This window comes from Ursus americanus, chromosome X, assembly GCF_024610735.1.
Source record: "Ursus americanus isolate L20-20 chromosome X, mUrsAme1.1.p, whole genome shotgun sequence".
Taxonomy (NCBI): Eukaryota; Metazoa; Chordata; class Mammalia; order Carnivora; family Ursidae; genus Ursus; species Ursus americanus.
Window position 1 is genome coordinate 29564345 of NC_142164.1, and position 17574 is coordinate 29581918.

At 52.4% G+C, this 17574-nt stretch overlaps 1 long non-coding RNA gene across 4 annotated transcripts; it reads left to right on the forward strand.

Moving 5' to 3' along the window:
• The first annotated feature begins 344 nt into the window (after nucleotides 1–344).
• On the forward strand, nucleotides 345–16814 carry LOC123787796 (uncharacterized). Of its 4 annotated transcripts, none has more exons than XR_015723395.1 (8): nucleotides 345–5931; nucleotides 6134–7243; nucleotides 8085–8763; nucleotides 9151–9453; nucleotides 9648–9794; nucleotides 10477–10607; nucleotides 13339–13446; nucleotides 14619–16814. It is a non-coding gene; the product is annotated as an uncharacterized LOC123787796 (long non-coding RNA). The 4 variants fall into 4 exon arrangements; XR_015723396.1 differs by lacking the exon at nucleotides 9151–9453 and having other exon boundaries at nucleotides 14619–14750; nucleotides 15172–16814; XR_015723394.1 differs by lacking the exon at nucleotides 9151–9453 and having other exon boundaries at nucleotides 6134–6342; nucleotides 7096–7243.
• The last annotated feature ends 760 nt before the right edge of the window (nucleotides 16815–17574 follow it).

A 17574-nucleotide genomic window follows, 5' to 3' on the forward strand; every position in this document is an offset into this window, starting at 1 on the left:
AGCTCCCCTCCCCTTCTGCCACTCTCTGTGTCCTAAGGTTCCTGCAGTCAGAGTCACCCATCACCCGAGCGACAAAGCCTTCGTTAAAATGTATGCTCGGCGGCAAACCTGTGTGGGGGCTCAGGGTGAGGCCCCGTGACCAAGGCTGACTTTGTTTTTCATTTTGTCCTAGGAACCACATTGCTACGGCCAGTTAGAAAAGTCGTTGCCACTGGCTCAGAGTTGCTCTGGGCTGGCAAGCTGTCTTCCTGAGTGAGGCGCAGTGGACGGCGTGGCCCACGCTGTAAGCCCAGGGGGCTCTCATTCTGCCCCCCCCCCACGCGGGGACCCTTTCTTCTCTGTTTTTGAAGGTCATCTGTGTCATTCCTGTATGGGTTTAGAAAGCCCCTGTAATTAGGCAGCGGACTTCTCTTTTGTCACTGTAGTACCCGGGGCACCGCCCGTTCTGTGTCGGGCCACACTGCCATGCGTGTCCCTTTGTAGCTTTATAATTAGTTTTCCTTTGTCATTTTCTACATATTGTATTTGCCTACTAATTAGGCTTAGTCCTGACGCCCGTGATTTTCATTCATCCGCTCAGAGACAAGTGTTTATTCATTGCTCAGAAATAGTTTCCTGAGGGGTTTTTATAACACGCAATATCCACAGTTTTATTTACCTGTGATTTAGATTGTTGGCATTAACATAAGTAACGACTGTCATAACAGAAATAATGGTTATCTACCAAAATCCTTGGATCTGAGTCGCGTTTAGGAAGTAGTTGAGGTAGGCTGGCTCGGCCAGAAGAGCATGTGACTCTTGATCTCGGGGGCGGTCAGTTCGAGCCCCATGTTGGGTGTAGGTTACGACAAAAAATAAACCTTTTTTTAAAAAAGGAAATCGTTGAGGTAAAAAATTGGGGAATTTAGGAACACAGTGTCGTAAAATGTTCTCTAAATAATATACACATTTCCTGGTACAAACTAATCCAAGGGAGAGAAGACGGATCCAAGTGGCCAAAGATGAGGGACCTTGAAATCTGAGCACTGTTTGGGTGTGTCTAAATGATTCGTCTTCTAGCTTTAACTAAGACCACAACACCACTTGGCAATCCTGCCCCATGTCCCTGATCAGTTCCTCTTCAGTGCCACTGGCTGGCCCACAGATTCAACTCAAATGCAACAGCGCCCCCTTCCTCTCTGCCGTGGGCACTGGATGTGCTTCCGGGACCCCCTTCCGGACTGAAGGACTCAGCGGTGCCTGTGGCCCACGGCCCTCAGCCCTCAGCCCCCTTTGGGGATCGCTTCAGCTGAAGAAAGCCCCCTTCCCAGGGCAGCCTGCACCCCATGAAGGACTGAGTATAAAGGCCAACCCCCTGGTCCCCACTCCTAGCTTCAGAGCTTCCCATGGGGCTGCCCGAGGCTTTGTGGAACCCACGTTGCAGCCCAACATCTCCTTCCTCCCATCCTGCTCCCATTCCTTCCCTTCCGTGGGTGGTGGAAGTCCTCCCAAGAGCACTCCCTAGTAAACCTGCTGATCTCGATCTCAGAATTGGCTTCTCGGGGTACCTGCGAGGCTCAGTCGGTTAAGTGTCTGCCTTCGGCTCAGGTCATGATCTCGGGGTTCTGGGATCAAGCCCTGCATTGGGCTCCCTGCTCAGTGGGGAGTCTGCTTCTCCCTCTCCCTTTGCCAGTTCTCTCTCTTGAATAAATAAATAAAATCTTAAAATAAAAAGAATTGGCTTTTCAGCAAACCCAACCTGTTACGCTCTCTTCTCCTACCCCCACCCCCCCCTCCTGCCCAAGGATGAGACCCACCTCTCTGGTGTGCTGGCGTCCGGTCCCCCTCACCTCCCCTTGGGCCTTGCTCCATCACTCATTTTCTCTCTCTTTCCCGAAGCTTCAACTTCCCCACCCCCTCCATCTCTTCCCCTCAGCATGGAAATTTGAACAACTGTCTTCGACAAAAACCTCCTTTGACACGGAGCCCCCTTCGAGCTTCTGTTCTTTCTAACCCTTCGCAGTCTAAGCTTCTGGAACTGGCCCGCTGCTGTCTGGCTTCGGCCCTGTCTCATTTGACTTCTCTGGGGCATCTGGCTCTGACGGCCATTCTCTCCTCTCTTCATTTCCAGGACACGTGGCTCTCTCCCACTTTCTTTACGTTCCTTCAGTGATGTGATGTCCAGAGCCCCACCCTTAGCCCTCTCCTTCTTCTGGAAGTCATTCATGACCATGGCTTCAACCACTCCCATATGTCGAAGGTGTCCAAATTCCTACCTCCAGCCCAGACCTCTGCCGCTGAGTGATAACACTTTTGAATCCAAGTGGCTATGAGACAGTCCCCCCTTGACGTCGCGCAAGTACCTCAACGCCAGCCTATCCACGATGGCGCTCGTCTCCACCCCTTCCACAGCCTGCGTCCTCCCTGTGTTCCAGTCTCAGTGAATGGGACCACCGTGTACCCCGTGACTCAAGCCGGAAAACCGGCACTGTTCTAGGCATGACGCCCCTCCCATGTCACCTACTTCTCCACAACAATCACCTTCTGTTGATTCTGCTCATTCGAAGGTTCTCGAATCCCTCTTTCCTGCCCTCACTGACAATGTCTTAGTTTGATCTTTGGACCCATATAACCCCAATGACTGCAGCAAGCTTCCTCAGCAGCCTCTCCGCCTTGACACCGCCCTTCCCTCTGCTGCCGGAGCAGTGCTCCTTCAAAGTCACTTGGATCATGGTGCTCCCCTGTTCCAAATGCCTCAGTGGCCCCCTGTTGCCTTTAGGATGAAGTAAAGACGCCTGTAATTGGCGCCTCTCTGATCTGGCTACCGCCTGCCTGGCTTCCTCACCCCCCACCCCGTCTAGTGCTTTATATTCTCGCGTAACTGGACTGCTTGAAGTGCTTTGAACATGCTTCATTCTCCCATGTCTCAATGCCTCCTTTGTGCGCGTCCTTCTCTCTGGAAAGCTGCCTCATGACTCCCCAGCTTCTCTTCCCTCCCCCAGCCCCCATCTATGCTGCAAGTGTCCTTGCAAACTTCCCAGGCTCTCCGAGGCTCTCCGAGGCTGTCTCCAGCCCGCGCGTTTTCCCTCCTCTTTACAGACATCCATAAGACCTAGGGCACCTTCTTCACTGCCTCTCCTTCCAGGTCTTTCTTTCTACCGGACTGAGTTCCTTGAAGCCAACTGTTCCATCCTGTAATCCCAGTACCGGGCACGGGGTTTGGCAATTGGTTGCCCCTTATTAAGGGCTTTGGGGATGGATGCATCAATGAGATGTGAGGGGGTAGCAGGAGGAGAAAAGAGAACAAGAATCTTGGGAGGAGACAGAAGGCAGATGTCCCCTCTCACGATTTCGCTTGCCTCGAGGTCTGTGGCTGGCTGTGGCCTCCTCACCTTCCTGCATTAGGAAAGGAGCGCAAGGGGCGCCTGGGTGGCACAGCGGTTAAGCGTCTGCCTTTGGCTCAGGGCGTGATCCCGGCGTTATGGGATCGAGCCCCACATCAGGCTCCTCCGCTATGAGCCTGCTTCTTCCTCTCCCACTCCCCCTGCTTGTGTTCCCTCTCTCACTGGCTGTCTCTATCTCTGTCAGATAAATAAATAAAATCTTAAAAAAAAAAAAAAAGGAAAGGAGCGCAAGCGAGCCGGCTACCCTGGCCACAGCCAGGCAGAGAAGACCCTTGCCCATTGCCCGGCGACCACTCCCACCCGGGGGGGGAGTGCTCAGAGAGCAGGGCCTCCCACCCCAGCCCTCTGCTGGCTGACCCACAGGAAAGAGGGGAAAGAGAATGTCACCAAGGCTTTTGTCTACGGCGGCCAGGAATAGCTCAGGGGCTGCAGAAGGACTCCAGGAACGCAGCGTTGTCTGCGCCCTTGGCCTTTGGGCTAGCTGGGCCGAGCCTGAGCAGCTCTGCCCCACAGAAGCCTCTTCCTTTCTCTCCCAGGGCGCTAGCCAAATATTTTCTGTGTGCTGTGACATGAAAAAGTTTGATTAATATCGTCAAATGATCTCTAATCATTCTGATCAGGCTACAAGAATTTCTTGAATGTCTACTTGGGGCCTTGGCGTCTTGAATTTACCCATACATTCCCCCCCCCCCAGTTGAAGCTTTTCCTCGTGTCTTAAAATATGGCAGGGGTCTTTTTTTTTTTTTTAATCCCCATTTTCCAGGGAAAGAAAGCAAGGCGCAGCAAGGTCCAGAGACCTACCGCACAGCACTGTCAGAGACAGATCAAACCTCGAACCTGGGAAGCGTGGTAAAAAGGCTTCCAAAGAACAGGAAGATGAGGGAGCCCAGCTTCCGGAGAGGCAGGTGGCTGTGGGGCTGAGCCCTCGAAGGCTGTCTGGTCACAGTGCACTTACACTCTGCCCACAAGGGGTCAGTAGGTTCCATAGCAGCAGAGTGGGGGGTCTGGGGGCATCCCTCCTAATGGAAGGCGGAGCCATCCTCCCTGCTCCCCTACCTGGTTCCCGGCTGCACAGCAGCTACGTGAAAGGAAATCCTTCTACCACCAGAACTTCTAGGAAGTGCCTCTTCCCCTGATGTACCAGGGTTTGGGTCTGGCCAATGGTCTGCTTATCCCGGGAAGGCGGGCGAAATTCCCAGGGGCAGCGCCTTATTATCCGGCCAATCCTCTGGATGTGACAAGCCATGTGTGAAGGGCAGTGAACCTGTAGACGGGGCACCTGCTATAGGTGCCCCCCGCCTGAAGGGCGCAGCTGCTCCACAGGTGTAACTGGAACCCAAAATATCACAGGGCTGAGTGTGCCAGGCCAGAACCCTCCCGGGGGAGGGAGGCTGAGGGAGGGAGAGACTTGAAGAACCATGTATACAAAGCATCTCCAGGATTCGGAGTCGGGCAGACCTGGGCTTGAATCCTGACTCTTCCTCTTATTAACCATGACCTCGGGCAACTTAAACTTAACTCCCCTATGCCTCAGTCTCCTGCTTGGTAGAACAGGGAATTAAAGGCAGGTGCCTTTCAGGGTTGTTCTGAAGACTTCTTCACTCATTCATGTGACAGACAGCAGACAGCCTAACCTAGACTAGCTACTGGGTTCAGGGGCTATGACCACGCTTGGATTCGATATGCCTGGCACAGAGCACGTGTCGACTCATGGTAACTTCTCGAAGGTGAGGCCATGAATTTGGGCTCAAATTAGCAGGCAGCTGGAGACATCCTGAACAGCAGAGAAGCAGGAGGAAAGCACCACTGGGGAAGGCTCCCACTGCTATGAGCAGTGTGGCGGCAGGATTGCAAAACGCCAGCCGTACCCTTCTCACAGCATCAGGAGATGGGGCAGAGCAGAGCGAGAAGCCTAGGACTTGCACTCACAGGGAGTTGAGCCCACACTGCCTTTGGGGACAGGAAGTGGCGGGGGGGGGGGCGGAGCCGAGGAGCAGCTTCCTGTCTGCTCTCCGGAAGCTGCTGGGCTTCATTTTGCAGATCACCTTGCCTGCCTTGCGGCGGTGGTTTCCTGCGGGAAGAAGGTGTGGGCATGCCTATGCGGTTGCAGGGACTTGAGCCAGAGCATTTGAAGGACACGAGAACACAGGAGTGTGAATATGCCGCACTGTGGGTGAGGCCCGACTCCTCTTACTCGGACAAGGACATCATGGGCTGCGAAGACCCCAATGCCCTCGAGTCCTTTAGTAAACGGTCAGCCATGCATTTATCCAAGCCTTTCGGATGCTGCAGCCCTATTTTTTTCAGTCGGCCTCACCGACTGGAATGTTTTCCGCACGCTTTTGCTTCCTCCTACAGGGAAATTCGTTTCTGAAAAACACACCTCTCCCCAGCATCAAGCGATGCCATCTTCTGGTGCATCAGAATCCCCCCTAGATTGCAGGGGTACGTACCAGCAGCAGCCCCCAAAGCCGGCAAAGCTGGTGAAGGAGATCTAGAGGAGTCCCCCGAGATCATTTTCTACATCAGCCAGCTGAGGATCAGAGAGGTAAAGTGGTTGTCAAAGGTCTCCCAGCCACTAGTGGTAGGTTGAACTAGAAATTTCCATAGGTTGCTAGTCAGGAGACTGGTCTATGTTTGTTTTTTCCCCAAGCCAAATGGCTTCCCATCTGGGATGTACTTTTCTGAACTTCCCTCATTGCCTGTACTCTCCCTCCCTGCCCTAATTTCTTTCCATTCTGTCCATACAGGCACAGTTGGCGGCTAGACCTAAGTGGTTTGTCAAGGAGTGGAGACACCAAGCTAGCACCTAGAAGCGTTCATTTTTTTCAAGAAGACGTGACTGAGCACCTTGTACAAGCCAGGCGCGGAGCGGGTGCCCGGGTTATCAGTATGAATGAGAAGGGCAAAGTCCCTACCTCCCTTCGTAGACTTGATAGCCTCGTGAGATCCAAGAAAGGTTTTTATTTGTTGGCTTAAAAAACTCACACACATGAGTTTTAGTCACATGTCCATCGTCTACCAAGTTTTGGTGGGGGTTGGAGTAGCTCTCAGACCTTTGAAACTTGTTTCTGGTGCCAAAGGAGTTCTGAACCTTGGGCTTAACCAGTGGCGTGTGATAAATGTTTAACAGTCACCTCTCTGGGGGGAAGTGTATACATGTATATGTGTACCTAAGATAATTCTAAATTTTACCGATATTAAGTATGCATGCAACACACATCACATATTATAAAACGCATATAACATTATTAATAAAAGATTCATTATTAATAAATTAATTTATAAATGTATTCAACTAGTTTCTTAGCCACACATCATTATCATTAATAATATTGTTGGCATTAAGTAATAATTTTAGTATTACTTGTTAATCAGTAGCTGACCAATTCTCGCAGAATGCTTTCGTGGGTTTTTGCTGGACTCTTGTATCTGTAACCAACTTGTGGTTGCCATTGCTAAACAGATGTAGTTCCGACATGACTGTTAGTTGACCTTTTCATTTATGTGTGAAACAACAAAGACGTACGTCGGAACTTCATTCATTCCTCAGTGATGTGAGTGACTTCTCTCTTGACTAGGATCATGGTTTTCAGACACTGGGAGATGATTGCCCCATGATTTGGTATTATTCACAGTGCGGCAGCTAGCGACTTGGCTCACAGTAGAGTTTAATCTGCATTACTAACATTTCCCCGCCTCACTTTCTTAGGTCTAGCAAATCAACAACAACAACAACAAATAAAGCAAAGCCTGATTAAGAGTATTTACTGATCTCTGAGTCATAAGCACTCCGCCACGATCTCAAGTCACCAGCTTCCCTGCGGTATTTCCACCACACAGGTGCGGGAGATGATCACGTAAGTGCACAGATGACCGTGAAATAGAGTAAAATGATTAGGAAGTGATGAGTGTGGGGCTATTTCTTACCAAATTTTTAATAGAATTTATTTCAGTGTAGCTTTAACAGCCAGCTCACGTTTGTGACAATGTAGCATTTGGCTGTCACGAGCCAGAAGGAGCCAGCTCCAGCACACGCCTGGGCCTGGCTGTATTTCCAGGTCCTGAATGACCCGCATCCCCACTCCCACACCGCTTTGCCATTCAGTCTAGACCTCCCAGCCCACTGCCATGGATGAGGAGCGCCTAGATTCCAGAGCTAACCCTAGTTGCCACATTGAGTGAGGGCCCTGGGGACAGAGGGACACCAGGGGCTTTTCCACGGCTGGGTGGCCTCTTTCTACCTGAGAAAAAAAGCAGAGGTGGAAGAGAGCCAGAGACACTTGCGGTGAGCCTGGAAGGCACAGCCCTCTGTCCACTTGGCCCTACTCCTGGGCTATAATTTCTTATTGAAGGCTTTCCAGAAAGGCTGGTGACCCTGGAGACTGTAGGTTAGGGAAGGGGGGCAAGCCCTTCCCTCCTGCCTCTAGGATGTTAGCCAGAGCCCTGGAAGCTACTCCCGAGGGCGGTCCAAAGTTCGTTCTTGGAGTCTACTTTTTGGGCCCATTTCCTTTGCTGTAGGAGAGGGTGGCAGTGACTTTGGGTCTTCGGTTGGGCCTCTTCCTGACTGGCCAAGTCTGTTCTGGAATCTAATTATGTCTGGTGGAAAGTCTACCCAGCATTCTAGGCCATCCTCCGAGAACAGGCCACAGACGAACCCTGTTTCCTTCCAGGCCACATGCCCTTGTCTCTGCTCTCTAGGTCACCCCCAGGCAACTTAGCAGGTCCAGCTGCTCGGTTACGGTTGGGCCCTGCTGGGCTCTGGATGCCACCGCATGAATGAGCGGGCTGTGTTTGCACCTCGGCTGGCAGCTCTCCAAGCGCCCAGTGCCCGGCCCCACCCCAGCGCGCACTCAGCACAAGGACCAGCCCTCAGTGACTGAATGCATCAATGAGGACATGCCTGGCGGACAGTCAAGATCGCTTCCTGGTGAAGCAGAATCACAGTGTGGAGCCCGGTGTGGAAGCGCTCATTTTGGAATCTTGTCCAAGAAGCGTCCTCTAGATTGCTAACATGGGGGGGGGGGCAAACTCCCCAGTCCCCACCTCCACGCATACACGGTTTTTACCAGTTAGCTGTTCGGTAACCAGGAAGTTTGGACGCCAATGTCTTCCTTCCAACCTAAGAGAAAAGTCACCTTTACCCCTCAGCCCTCGGCGTGCGCCGCCCCACGCCGCGCCTCCCCTGCCCGGCTGCTGGCCCAAGTGCTGACTGGGAGCGGCTGCTCTTGGCGTCAAGCCCCAGAACATCCTGTACCGCTGAGAGGCTGGGCCGGCCCTCCCTGGACGGCGCGGGATGGGAAGCGACCAGCCCGGGGTGAGGACGGAGACAATACGGGCTCAGGACCCTCTGAAGCGGGAGGGATCCCAGGAGACAGAGGTACAAGCGGTCCACTCCCTGCCAAGCCCCCGCACCCCACCCACCCCCACCCCAGCATCCACACACTGTCCTCCGGCAGACGCCTTCGGACAACACCATTCACGGGGGTGAGGGGAGAGAGAGAGGGCAGGCCTTCCGAGGAAGCCCACAGAGAGGCAGGGCACTGGAGCACCCGTAGCGAGCTGTCTCTGGGCCCACGGTCGCTGCCGTCCTTCTTACAATGCCGGATGCCCGGCTCCGGGGAGCGCAGCCACTCCTCTCAACACGTCCTGGGCTGTGACCCTCCGAGGGTGCCAGGCTGGAAGTTCTAGTGCCCGTGTCTGTGTGTGTGTGTGTGTGTGTGTGTGTGTGTGTGTGTGTGTGGAAATATTAAAACTGTGTTTCCAGACCAGACTCTCCTGTGCTCCGGAGCCCCCAGTCCAGGTGTCACTTGGATGTCCCACAGGCAACTGCTGTTTCACATCCCCTACGCTTCTCGTCCCCTCCTTCCCCCTCGAACCCACAGTCGCTCCTGCCCCATGATCCCTTTCTCAAGAAATCGCGCTGCCACTCAGCTCCGCGGCCAACCGGGAAAGCTGGGCGCTCCCTCACCGCACAGCCCCGTTTCCCTTGGCCACCAAGTCAAGCCTGTCCTGTCCTGCACACTTGAGCCTCATCCAGCTGGCCCTGCACAGCCTGCCAAGACCTCAGGTCAGCTCACCAACTTCTCGAAGCACGGTGACAGCCTCTTGAGGTGCTTTCTTGCCTCCAATCCTCCCAGCATCCCGGCTGCACCCCCCACACCAGTCCCACAGCCCTGTCCCTAAACCAGTCCCGAATGATGTGCCCAAGGCAGCGGGGACAAGGCCCACCTGCCCAAACGCATCTTTCTCTCCAACTTGTAGGTGCCTGAAATGCCCCTTATTTCGGTAGTTTCTGGGGACATGGCTGACCTATTAGCTAGCTCGCTCTGGAGCAGAACCCAGCTTCTCTGACTTTTCCTACTGGCATCGAGTTTTCCTGGGCAGAAAGGAAGAAATGTGACATAAAAAGTAAGCGTTGACACAGATGAGAAAGGCAGGGGAAGGCCCAGAGTAGGGTCATGTGCAGGTCCGCAAGGCTAGAGGCGATTCCCAGGATTCGAGAAAAGTGGCTTCCGGGAAAGGGCTGGGCTGGGTCTGGAAGGGACCACCTAGAAGAAAGTGTGCCCAGAGGAAGGCCTTGACCTGGGGAAGGGAGGGTGGGAACCAGCCAGCTCCTGCAGTGACTGGACGGAAACTTCCCTCCTGGGGTCTCTCGGGGGTGGAGCCATCCGAGACTTCCCAGAGGGAGAGGGCTACATCTCCCAGGAGGGGGTTGGGCTTCCTTCCAGAGGGGGCAGAAACCAGGGAGAGGGAATTGGGGGTGGGGCTGTAGAAGGAGCTCCCATTCTCCCCTCGGAGACCTCTGACTCCAAGAGGTGACAGCCCCACATTTCCCCCCAAACATAATTACCCCGATGCCTCTCCCCGTTCAGCCTGCAAGGGGCCCGTCTTCTGTGCTGGCTCTTCCTCTGAGGCCAACCCCTCTCCCTGCAGTCCTTGGGAATCCATCTTTTACCTCTCTCAGCCCCGCAGCCCTGTAACGCGGGAGGTGGGGAGGGTTCCAAATCCCCAAACTACCCAAAGCTACAAATTACAAAACAAAACATGAGTCAACATTGTGGCGAAAGGTCTTTTTTTTTTTTCCCTACAGATACAGGTTGTGTAGACCTCATTGTCCTCGGGATTAAAGTCCAGATGCCAATCATAATTTGCAAGTCTCTTCAAGATCTGGCGGCTGCTAAATGAGGAGATGTCGGTCAGAGGGTACACTTGTGTTTATGAGTAAGTTCTAGAGACCTAACAGCATGGTGATTATAGTTAATCAGACTGTATTATATACTTGAAAGTTGCTAGGAGGGTCGATCTTAAATGTTCTGAGCACAAACAAGAAATGGCATGTGACGGGATGGACGTGTTAGTGAACACTCTGATGCTTGTCATTTCGCAATATACAAATCACGTTGTACGTCTTACACTCACACGGTGTTATCTGCGAATTACAGCTCAGGAAAGCTGCAAAAACAAAGGTCCGGCTGCTGTTTTTACCTCTCAGCGCTCCCCCAACCCCTGTTCCTTTGTACCTGACAGCCGGTTATCATTTTTTAATTTTTATTTGGAAAGAATTTCCAATTTAGAAAACACTGGAAGAATGAAAATAGCACAAGGAGCACTTGTATAAGCCTATTGTTAATATTTTATCCCATTGCCTTTATCATTTGGGTTCTCTGCCCGCACGCACACATCATGTGTATACATTATCCACACACACGTATGTGCACATTACATATATACATCCTGAATACCATCTTATACTCGCACATACACACTCCTGTCTGAGCCACGCGAGGGGAGGTTGTATGTATCATGATCCTTTACTCCTACACTTCAGTGAATTTCCTAAGCAGAGAGACATCCTCTCCCACAGCCAGAGAATGGCTTTGTTTCCTACATGGAACAGTGTTACAATACTTTTTTTTTTTTTAGGAAGGGGAGAAAGTGAGCGCGCGGAGGGAAGGGGAGAGGGGGAAGGTGAGGGAGAAGCAGACTCCCCGCTGAGCACGAAGCCCCAACGTGGGGCTCGATCTCAGAACCCTGAGGTCATGACCTGAGCCGGAACCAAGAGTCAGACGCTCAACCGGCTGAGCCAGCCAGGCGCCCCTAGAGTCAATCAATACTTTAATCCACACTGATGCCCTTTAGAACATTTCTTCCCTTCCAGTACAGGAGCTACTCTAGCGTCAGGTGTTGCATGGCGTTGTTCTTTCTTTCTTTTTTTTTTTTAAAGATTTTATTTATTTATTCGACAGAGATAGAGACAGCCAGTGAGAGAGGGAACACAAGCAGGGGGAGTGGGAGAGGAAGAAGCAGGCTCATAGCAGAGGAGCCTGATGTGGGGCTCAATCCCATAACCCTGGGATCACGCCCTGAGCCGAAGGCAGACGCTTAACCGCTGTGCCACCCAGGCGCCCCGGCGTTGTTCTTTCTATGTAGCCTGCGTTAATCTGGAACACCCCACGCATTTGGGTCTTTATGACCTTGCTGTTTTTGCACAGATCACTTCCCCCTCCCGCCAATATAAATATTCACGTTTTTCTTTCCTGCCAACATTTCTCAGCAGAAGGCTCCTCATGCTGTGCTTACCTGGTGTTTCCTCATGATTAGATCGGGGCTCTGCAATCTGGGGGCGCGCAGCTGATATCTGTCTCTCATTGGTGATGCGAATTTCAATCACCAGTTCAAGGTGGTGCCCGAGGTCTCGACCCTATAGCTACTTTTTTTTCTCCTTTGCATATAATAAACAGTCTGTGGGGAGACACTTTAAGACCATCAAATGTCCTGCTTCTCATTAAAATCTCCACTGGGGGGCACCTGGGGGACTCGGTCGGTTAAGCCTGGGACTCTTGATTTCTGCTCAGGTCCTGATCTCAGGTTCCTGAGATCAAGCCCACATGGGGCTCCGCGCTGGGTATAGAACCTGACCTGCTTAAGATTCTCTCTCTCCCTCTCCCTCTGCCCTCCCCTAAATAAATAAATAAAAATAAAATCTCCACTGAGTTTAGCATCCATTGGCAATTCTTGTCCGATCCAGTCCTTACAATGATAGCTGCAAAATGACAAGTTTCCGGGGCACTTGGGTGGCTCAGTTGGTTGAATGTCCGACGCTTGATCAGGTCGTGATCTCAGGGTCCTGGGATTGAGCCCCATGTTGGGCTCTGCGCTCAGCGTCGAGTCTGCTTGAGATTCTCTCTCTCCCTCTGCCCCCGCCCCTCCCCCTGCTCTCATGCACACACACGCTCTCAAAATAAAATCTTTTAAAAAAATGACAAGTCTCCAACTCCCACACTCCCTCCATCCACAGTCACCAATTGGTCCTTGCACTCTAGCCATTATGAGCCACTGTCCGTTTGCCACACCTGCCAGGTACTCTTGGCTAACTCTTATCCGTCCCTCAGCCTGGGCTGCCACAAATGGTGCACAACTCCAGGGGGTGCCATTCACATTGCGGCCATGCCAAGTGGCAGCTGGGGGTCTTGGTTTAGATGAAACTTCCTCCTGGAAGCTTTCCCAGATTCCCCAAGCACTGGTCAGGCATTCATGCTCTTTGCTCCCGAAGCTGTATCAACACCCTCGTCACACTGTATCGTAATTTTCTTCTTACTTCTTTGCCTCCCTCATTGGGCTACAAGCTCCTCAAGGGTACAGCTTTTTCTCTCTTGCTCTCTGCTGTGCCCTGCCCAGAATATGTATTCAAATGTCAGATCAGTGAATGAGTTTGGTCTCATGTTATAGCTAGTTAGTTAGCTGTATATATACATGTCGCTGGCTTCTCCGGCAGAGGACAAAGTCCTTAAGGACAAGAACCACACTTAACTCATCTCTGTATCCTCTTCCCCTTCGCTCAATACTTGGCACAGGGCCTGATTCATAGCAGGCACTCAACAAAGGTTTGCTGACCGAGTCCGGATGTGTATTGGTTGATAAGGATACGCTCCCCTCCCCCACCTTTCCACAGAACCGCACTAAGCTCTGTTTGGGTGACATCTGGGAACCAGGTGCCGTGCCCTTTGAACCCCCGCTCTTCTGGCACAGTCGGGCCCGGCCCTGCCTGCGCACAGGAAATGTAAGTGTATGTGGTCAAGGTCATTAGGGTTCCCATTACTGAGGGATGCCAAAAACTGAGTGAGTCTCCAAGGGTGACTGAGGGAGGTCCGGGACCCATCCTTGAGGTTTTGAAGTCTTCCTAGATGACAGTCCCTGGCTTCTACCATGGAACTTTCCAGGATGCCCTGGCCAAGCTGACTCGGGAAGTCTTTCTGGAGCTAGGTCACTCGGAAGCCACACTGCTTGGGTCAGGATAAAACAGAACAGGAGAGGCTTGGGGAGGAGGCGTAGGAGAAGTTGGGCTGATAACCCAGCCCTCTGAAGAGCGCAGGGCACCTCCGCGGTCTGGAGCCCCGCCTGCCAATCTGGCAGAATGAGCTCGGATGCCCACCAAGACCCGGACCTGGATTCCGGGCTGGTGTCTCCCTCCGAAGTTCCGCAGGGCCGCTGCGCGTTGCCATGGCAGCACAAGCGCCTTTGGGGAGGCTGAGGGCTTCGCCCAGTGCAGAAGCCAGAGCAACCTCTCCCAGAAGGCACTGGCTGGGGAAGCTCGCGGGAGGGCTCTTCTCAGCCCCTTAGAGATGGGGGTGGAGCCCCCAGGGCAACCCCAGGCAGAGGTCGGCATCATAGGACTTTAGCACAGTCCTGCCTTTATACAGGCGTTTTTGTCTAGATAGAGGCTATTCTCTGGGTCAGAGATGCGCCATACACCCCACAGCATTCAGCTTTTTCCCAAGAGAAAAAACATGCACCAGCGGGCCCCAGATCCACGAGTGGCGGCCCGGAAACTTACAGCCAGGGACTAGGGGGAAAAGGATCTAACGCAGGAACTGCTAACACGATCATTTTCATTTTTATTTCTAAAGCTCTTATATAGCATTAACCATATGCCAGGCAGTTTCAAATGCTTTGCAATCTGTTAACTCATTAACTCTCATAACAACCCTTTAAAGTAGGTCCAGTCATCATCCCCATTTGATAGTTGAAGAAACTGAGGCACAGAGAGGTTAAATAGCTTGCTTAAGGTCACACAGCTGATAAATGGCAGAGTGACTCCAGCCCAGGTAGTGTAACCCCAGACTCTGTTCTCTTTACTTTTCTGTCCTGCTGCCTCCCTGGGCTTATCCTTGTGAGAACAGAGCAGGACAAGGAGCAACCTTCCTACTTCCCCTTTTCAACTCTCTTCCATAGGCCCTTTTATATGGATGAAGTGCAGGGGTCCAGCCTGTCCCCTAGTCACACCAGAGACAGAGAGAGGGAGAAAGAAAATGAGGACATTGTCTGGATGCTCAGATGGTTCTGGAAAAGTCAGCTCGAGCAGAGGTGAGGCGTACCTCCAGGGTTCGGAAACTCCTGCAGCTCATTTCCCGAGCCCAAATTCTGAGCTGAGTGTGCCTAGGGACTCCCCAGAGATGACCATGGCATCACAATCTTTCTAACCCTAGCCTCAGGCAAAAACCACCACCAAAGAGCGGCCAGAGCTAAGCTTTGGCCGGACACTGAACAGAACGGGGAAGAAAACGAGTTCGTCGGGGTAGATAACAAGTTGTTTACAGTGAGCCAGGCCCCAGTGGCCTCCTTGTAAATCTCAGTCCTGAGAAAGTATGACCAGAGCTGCAAGCCCCGACTGGTAACGCGCCTCTCTGCCTGTGGAAATAGCAAGCAGACAGCGCACGCACCGGGGCTGGGACGAGGGCAACACACTTCGGAGCCAAAACCTTCAACCACTGAACTTTCTTTAAAGGGAGACGTGTTTGGCACTCCGCTGGGCACAGGGACTACGAATATGAGTACAAATGCTACCATCTGTGCTGATATGATCTATGCTTGCCCATGCATCGATCACCTGGGGACGGCAAGAGCAGAACGTTGTAACGGGTTGCCTGTGAGTGGTTTGGCTACAGCAGTGGGAGAGAGACTAAGCGGTCACCTTGTGAATTTGCTATCAGAGGCACCTATGACCTATGCAGACAATAAATGAGGGACACCCGGCCGGCTCGGTCGGAAGAGCGTGCGACTCTTGATCTCTGGGTTGTGGGTTCGAGCCCCATGTTGGGTGTAGAGATTACTTAAATAAATAAAACTTAAAAAAAATAGATTTGAAGTGCCAGGGTTGTTGACAACGACGAAGGATCCAGGACATACCAACGGAATTGACCAATTGGTCTTCCTGGCCTGGGACACACTTTGTTTGGGCTCTCGCCACAGCGATTATTTCCAAGAGGTCTTCTTACCATGTCCTGGCTAGAAAGAGGTGGGTGTTTTCTTGTCGTTTTTCCAAGCACATCACATGAGGAGACTGATAACCCGGCAAGAATGCGGAGGCAGGTGACAAGGCAGAAGGGAGTTTGTCCTTCCACGGGCTTTGACTGCGTCATCCGCCCTTCATGGACAAAGGTGACTCCGTGGGTGACAGCCCATCACCTTGCAGACACGCCCCTGTCCCCAGCCAGGCCTGGCCCTGGCCCAGAGAAGTGTGTCCCCGATCGGCTCTGGCCAGCTGGGCAGAAGCCAATGCCTCCGGCTGGATCCAGCCGAAACCTGCTAAGGAGCTAGCCCCAGCCTGAGAACAAGGGTTGGCAAAGTAGGTTCTGGTGGTTTCGGGGAGGGCAGGTGGACAAGTCAGTTTTCCGGTGTGGCGTGGTTTTTCTGGACCGTGTGCTGGCCGTTTTGAATCCTGCTCTGACTTTTCCCTCTGCACCCCCCACCCCCAGGCTACCTTCAGGCTCCCTTCTGCGAAGCGCATCCCATCTGCTGGGAAATAGTAACCATGTGATAATAAGCATGACTGCTACTGTTTCGGGAGCGCTTCTGTGGTCGGGCACGGAGCTCAGCACCGTACACGCGTTCTCTCTCGAGCAGTCCTCGCGGACATCCCATGAGGAAGGGCTTCTGTCTGTCTTCCTTTTACAGTTAAAGAAACTCAGCCTCGCAAAGACAGCTAGTAAGTGGTGGGGACCTGTTGGAAACCGGTCCATGTGGTTACCAGCCCATCAGCGCTTTGCTTATAGGCTCTTAACCACTCTGCTCTACTGCCTCTCATAAAGTTAATTTTAATTGTCGCCTAATCCGGCCCTATTTACGAAGGGAAATGTGCTGCCAAAAAATCACTTATGATATCCTAAAGCTAAATATAAAAGGCTCTTCTATTATCGCTTGTTTGGGGCTCTTCGGGCTGAGGCCTCCCCCCAGGGACCTATGGGACCAAGGGTTCTCTGGGTACATACCATTTGGGCAGACAGGAAATAAGCCCAGCTCCGCTGGCCCTGAGTCAAGGCCCTAAAAAGATCTGCTAACAGGGAAAGTTAAGCTTATAAAATCAGCATGGAAATGAAAGCCTTAGACCAGGGCCTGGGATTCCAAATGCCAGGAACCCCCTTCCAACTTACTGCCCTGGGGTGGGGGCTGGGGGAGGGCACTGCCTGGGGATGAGTGTTTGCAGCTGATAGCTGAGGGCTTTGTGGGTAGAAGCTGACCTCTAGGTCCCACTGGGTCACCGTGGTGGAATTCCATATACGTGTCTGACTCCTTTATTCTGTATTCTCAGTTTATTCCCCCTGGGTCTGCACCTGCAGAGAGAACACTGGGACTCTTCTCTTCCTCGGCTTGCTGTACTGGTTAGTTTTACATGTCAACTAGGTTAAGGGAGGCCCAGCTAGCTGGTAAAAGATGATTTGTGGGTGTGTCTGTGAGGGTGCCTCTGGAAGAGATTAGCATTAGAATTGGGAGACTGAGTAAAGATTGTCCTCACCAATGCAGGTGGGCATTAGCCAATCTATTGAGGGCCCAAATAGAACAAAAAGATGGAGGAAAGGCAAATTTGCTTTTTTTTTTTTTTTCGCTCTCAGACATTGATGCTTCTGGTCTTGGGCTTTTGAACTTGGACCAGGACTCATGCCATCGGCCACATGGTTCTCAGGCCTTTGGACTCAGACAGGGTTACACCAATAGTTTTCCTGAGTCTCCAGGGGCAGATGACAGTTCTTGGGAATTTCCTGGCCTTCGTAATCACATGAGCTAATTCTTCTAATAATTATCTCTCTAGGGGCGCCTGGGTGGCTCAGTTGGTTAAGCATCTGTCTTCAGCTCAGATCATGATCCTGGGGTCCTGGGATCGAGCCCCGCATCAGGCTCTCTGCTCAGTGGG